The following is a 6,000-nucleotide window of genomic DNA, read 5'->3' on the forward strand; positions in this document are numbered from 1 at the left end:
CAAAAGACAAGGCTGAAGCGTTTGCAACCATCTTCAGCCAGAAGTGCCGAGTGGATAATCCATCTCAGCCTCCTCCCGATATCCCCACCATCACGGAAGCCAGTCTTCGGCCAATTCGATTCACTCCACGTGATATCAAGAAACGGCTGAGTGCACTGGATGCAGCAAAGGCTATGGGCCCCGACAACATCCCAGCTGTAGTGCTGAAGACTTGTGCTCCAGAACTAGCTGCGCCTCTCGCCAAGCTGTTCCAGTACAGCTACAACACTGGCATCCACCCGACAATGTGGAAAATTGCCCAGGTATGTCCTGTCCACAAAAAGCAGGACAAATCCAATCCGGCCAATTACCGCCCCATCAGTCTACTCTCAATCATCAGCAAAGTGATGGAAGGTGTCGTCGACAGTGCTATCAAGCGGCACTTACTCACCAATAACCTGCTCACCGATGCTCACTTTGGGTTCCGCCAGGACCACTCGGCTCCAGACCTCATTACAGCCTTGGTCCAAACATGGACAAAAGAGCTGAATTCCAAAGGTGAGGTGAGAGTGACTGCCCTTGACATCAAGGCAGCATTTGACCGAGTGTGGCACCAAGGAGCCCGAGTAAAATTGAAGTCAATGGGAATCAGGGGGAAAACTCTCCAGTGGCTGGAGTCATACCTAGCACAAAGGAAGATGGTAGTGGTTGTTGGAGGCCAAGCATCTCAGCCCCGGGGCATTGCTGCAGGAGTTCCTCAGGGCAGTGTCCTAGGCCCAACCATCTTCAGTTGCTTCATCAATGACCTTCCCTCCATCATAAGGTCAGAAATGGGGATGTTCGCTGATGACTGCACAGTGTTCAGTTCCATTCACAACCCCTCAGATAATGAAGCAGTCCGAGCCTGCATGCAGCAAGATCTGGACAACATCCAGGCTTGGGCTGATAAGTGGCAAGTAACATTCGCGCCAGATAAGTGCCAGGCAATGACCATCTACAACAAGAGAGAATCTAACCACCTCCCCTTGACATTCAACGGCATTACCATCGCCAAATCCCCCACCATCAACATCCTGGGGGTCACCATTGACCAGAAACTTAACTGGACCAGCCATATAAATACTGTGGCTACGAGAGCAGGTCAGAGGCTGGGTATTCTGCGGCGAGTGACTCACCTCCTGACTCCCCAAAGCCTTTCCACCATCTACAAGGCACAAGTCAGGAGTGTGATGGAATACTCTCCACTTGCCTGGATGAGTGCAGCTCCAACAACACTCAAGAAGCTCGACACCATCCAAGATAAAGCAGCCAGCTTGATTGGCACCCCATCCACCACCCTAAACATTCACTCCCTTCACCACCGGTGCACTGTGGCTGCAGTGTGCACCATCCACAGGATGCACTGCAGCAACTCGCCAAGGCTTCTTCGACAGCACCTCCCAAACCCGCGACCTCTACCACCTAGAAGGACAAGGGCAGCAGGCGCATGGGAACAACACCACCTGCACGTTCCCCTCCAAGTCACACACCATCCCGACTTGGAAATATATCGCCGTTCCTTCATTGTCGCTGGGTCAAAATCCTGGAACTCCCTGCCTAACAGCACTGTGGGAGAACCGTCACCACACGGACTGCAGCGGTTCAAGAAGGCGGCTCACCACCACCTTCTCAAGGGCAATTAGGGATGGGCAATAAATGCCGGCCTTGCCAGCGACGCCCACATCCCGTGAACGAATAAAAAAAAAGTGTCGAAAACCAGAGGACACAGATTTGAGGTGATTGGCAAAAGAACCAAAGGCGACATGAGGAAAATCTTTTTTACGCAGCGAATGGTTATGATCTGGAATGCGCTGCCTGAAAGGGCGGTGGAAGCAGATTCAATCGTGGCTTTTAAAAAGGAATTTGATAAATACTTGAAGGGGAAAATGCAGGGCCACGGGGAAAGGGACGGGGAATGGGACCAATGGGATTGGTCTTACAAAAGGCAGGTAAGGAATTGATGGGTTGAATGGCCTCCTTCTGTGGTGTGTTCATTCTGTGATAAATATTATTTTACACACAGTGAACAGACCATCCCTGAAAGACTGCCCCGCGATAAAACAGAGTGACACTGAAACATTGTGAAAATGCGATGACCCCGACGTGATTCGAACACGCATCCTTCTGATCTGGAGTCAGACGCGCTACCGTTGCGCCACGAGGTCCACAGCACCCACCTGGAGCCGGATCCATAGGAGGGAGATCGGTACCGACCGCCACAGGGACTCGAAGAGGCGGAAGCAGCAGCAGCAACAGCGCAGGAGCCCCGCTCTCCAATCCAGCCGTTCCCAGCGGAGAGCTGCCAGTCCCGGCCTGAGCCCTGTCTGGGAGCCGCCTGCCATTCAGTCTTTACAGAACGGGACCGATCCAGTTTCAGCTCACACACAAGCTCAGGAATCCCACTCCTGACAGGTTCACTTATTTAAACCTTGTTTAGATTCAGTGAATTGGGATTTAATTCAATCCTCATCTGCCCTCCGCTCTGTCAGTTCAGGACTTTATTTAAACCGATACTTGGAGCTCGGTTTTCAGGGTGCCGGCTGTTTAAACATTTCTCAGTCCCACCACGAACACTTTTTGCTGCTAACATCTGTTTAATACAAAGTTCCCAGGAACGAGGGAATTTCTCCTGGGTACTGAGTTCGAGTTAAGGAACAATAGAGATGCGATTACACTCCTGGGTGTATTCTATAGGCCACCAGCTAGTTGGACGGATATGGAGGAGCAAATTAGCAGGGAAATTACAGAGAGGTGCAAAAGCCATAAAATAGTAATAACCGGGAATTTCAACTATCCTAATATAGACTGGGATAACAATAATATAAGGCGCAAAGAAGGGGAGGAATTTTTGAAATGTGTTCAGGATAACTTTCTCGACCAGTACGTTTCTGGCCCACTGAGGAAGGAGGCATTGCTGGACTTGGTTCAAGGGAATGAGGCGGGCCAAGTGGAGCAAGTGTCAGTGGGGGAGCATTTAGGGAGCAGCGATCAGTATCATAAGGATTAGAATAGCAATGGAAATGGACTCTGTCCACTCTAAAGTAAAAGTACTCAATTGGAGGAGGGTCAATTTCAGTGGGATGAGAACAGATCTGGCCCCGGTAAATTGGAATTAAAGATTGTCAGGCAAAACTATAATTGGATAGTGGGCGCCTTATAAAAAGATGATTCAGGTATAGAGAAGGTACATTCCAACGAGGTAGAAAGGTCAGGCAACTAAAGCCAGAACTCCCTGGATAATAAGAGAGATAGAGAGTAAGATGAAGCGGGAAACATAAAAGGGAATCAAAAAGTCTTCTACAGACATGTTAACAATAAACGGGTAGTAAGAGGAGGGGCGGGGACGATTAGGGACCATAAAGGAGATCTACCCACGGAGGCAGTGGGCATGGCAGAGGGACTAAATGAGTACTTTGCATTGTTCCAGTTATATAAACTCTGCTGAGACCACATTTCGAGTCCTGCATTCAGTTCTCGGCACCACACCTCAGGGAGGATATATTGGCCTTGGAGGGGGTGGTGCGCAGATTCACCTGAATGATACCGGGGCTAAAATGTTTAAATTATGCAGACAAGTTGCAGAGAAAAGGTTGGTATTTCCTCGTGTATAGAAGATTAAGTGTTGATGTATTCGAGTTGTTGAAGGTGATTAAATGAGCCAATGGTGAGTGTGTGAGCTGTGAGACAGCTTGAAATCCCAATCCTCTCCCCCACTGGGGACTGAGTCTTCCAACATACAGGGATTTTCACTCGTGCAAGTTTCACCCACATTTTCTGCTCTTCATTTCTCCGACCTGCTTGTTGCGTCTTTCCCTTCAATTCAGGACTTACAGGAAAAACTCGATTCTGCCGTCAATCTTCGGGTCACATGGTGAGATTTCAAATAATTGAAATCGACCCTGATCACCCCCAATATCGTCACCGACACGTTTGACGAATGCAAAGCGGCTTCTATCGCGGTTTGGCTGCACAACTCGTTCAAAGATACTGTCGGGAATTGGAGGGTCTTTCAAGTCATGACACGAACAGAACAGTTCGCACTGCCATTTTCCCCAAGACGCTTCAGATTCATGGGGAATGATTTCGGTCTGGCGGTTAAATCAGTTCCCTCTTCACAAATCCGCCTTTGAACCCGTGTCTTTTAGTATTTTTGCTAACTGATACCAAACTGGTTTGCCCTGTACTGTACGTTACTTTCTAAATATTACAGATAAGCAGAGCACTTGAGCTGTCACAGCTGTGACTTTGACTTTTCTCCCTCTCCTCTCGATCTCCCCGGCAACTGCCACTAACCACAATCTTCTCTCACACTTCTCCATCAGGAAGTTCCGAGCCTCGGTTTTCAAATGAAATAACGCCCATCTCTCCAATCACCGACAGCCCAGAGAGAGTTTCTTAGTTTCAGCTCCCAATTTCCCCAAATCCTCAAAGTAGCATGAAAATAATTGTCCTTAAGTTATTAATAATAATATCATTAAACGTTCTTATCGTCTGGGGTTTTGTTTCAGATTCCACGGCTTTTAAAGGTCACTGCGGATGTTTAACGAATCGCCTCTTGGTTGGAGGCTTCTGTGTGGGAAAGATCAGGAAGTGATAATTGAGAGACCGAGGATGAAGCTGTTTGATGGGAGCACTGGGGACACAGACCGTGCGCGGCTCCAGTGGAGCAATCGGTCAGCGCGCGTTATTTCTACAATAATTATACACTCGAGAAATGCTGGGGTTGTGAGCTCCAGCGCCATCTAAAGTAGTTGAACCTTCTAAACATTTTGACTGGAGTTCAAGGTACAACCAGTTCCATAACACATCGACTTCTTCATGTCCCCATGTGGGCACTGAGGCTCCTCTGGCCTCCCGTCTTGCAATAGCAGGTGAGAGTTTATTTGTTCTTCGGAGGGAGAGGGGGCGATTGGCGAGAGCTGAAATGGTAAAGCGGCCGGCACGACATCTTTAAATCTAAAGAACCAAACACACAATTCTTCTTTCCGTGAAGCAGGGATTCATCGGTTTGAAGTGTCGTGTCGGGAAAATTCGGGAGGCAAATCTGCTGCCTGGTGTCACGGTGTAACGGGTGAAATTATTCAGCTTTCAATTGTTGATCGGCTGAAATGTCGAGAGGCCTTTTCCAGCTCCCGTGTGGAACAAGTTCAGCTTTTGAGCCATTGGGTAAAGTGTATTTTTTATTGCTGCTAACGAATGACAAGACATTTTGTACAAACAAGAAGAATTGCACAATCATAAGTTCGCTGTCCATGTTTCTTACATCATGTTCAACAGAAACAAGGATTCTCCTCAACACGTTGCTAAAAATTGTATCAAAGGGATACTCCCCCAAATTCGATAGCGACAGGGATAATTCTGAGTCCCACCATGAATCTGTATGATGGAAACCAATCCACCAGCGAACCTGGAGAGCTCAGTCGGTAGAGCATCAGACTTTTAAAACAGGTAGTGATCTGAGGGTCCAGGGTTCAAATCCTTGTTTAGGCTAAAAGTTTTAAAACAGCTGGCAAGTTCTGCTTTTCCAGCGGACCAACATCAGCGAAAGGAGCAAGAGTTGGCCATTCAGTCCCTCGAGCCTGCTCCGGCATTTGATAACGTCATCGCTGATCTTCGACCTCAAATCCACTTTCCCCACCTACCCCCATATCCCTTGAGTTCTTTTGTGTCCAAAAATCTATCTTTCTCTGTTTTGAATCTATTCAATGGCTCAGCATCCACAGCCCGCTGGGGTGGAGAATTCCAATGGTTCACAACCATCTCAGTGAAGAAATTATTCCTCATCTCTGTCCGAAATGGTCAGTCCCTTATCTTGAGATTATGACCCTTAGTTCCAGACTCTCCAGCTAGGGGAAACAGTATCCCAGCATTTACTCTGTCAAGCCCTCTAAGAATTTTATATGTTTCAATATATCACCTCATTATTTTAAACTGCAGAAAATATCGGCCCATTCTGCTCAATCTCTCCTCACAGGACAACCC

The 6,000-nt window shown here is 47.9% G+C and overlaps 2 non-coding genes across 2 annotated transcripts; one reads left to right on the top strand and one right to left on the bottom strand.

Annotated features, from left to right (window-relative positions):
- Positions 1 to 2,111: 2,111 nt before the first annotated feature.
- trnaw-cca (transfer RNA tryptophan (anticodon CCA)) lies at positions 2,112 to 2,183 on the bottom strand. Its single transcript has one exon. It is a non-coding gene; the product is annotated as a tRNA-Trp (tRNA).
- A 3,240-nt stretch (positions 2,184 to 5,423) lies between these two features.
- trnak-uuu (transfer RNA lysine (anticodon UUU)) lies at positions 5,424 to 5,508 on the top strand. The gene is given in 2 exon segments: positions 5,424 to 5,460; positions 5,473 to 5,508. It is a non-coding gene; the product is annotated as a tRNA-Lys (tRNA).
- The last annotated feature ends 492 nt before the right edge of the window (positions 5,509 to 6,000 follow it).

This window comes from Heptranchias perlo, unplaced genomic scaffold (assembly GCF_035084215.1).
Source record: "Heptranchias perlo isolate sHepPer1 unplaced genomic scaffold, sHepPer1.hap1 HAP1_SCAFFOLD_240, whole genome shotgun sequence".
Lineage (NCBI taxonomy): Eukaryota > Metazoa > Chordata > Chondrichthyes > Hexanchiformes > Hexanchidae > Heptranchias > Heptranchias perlo.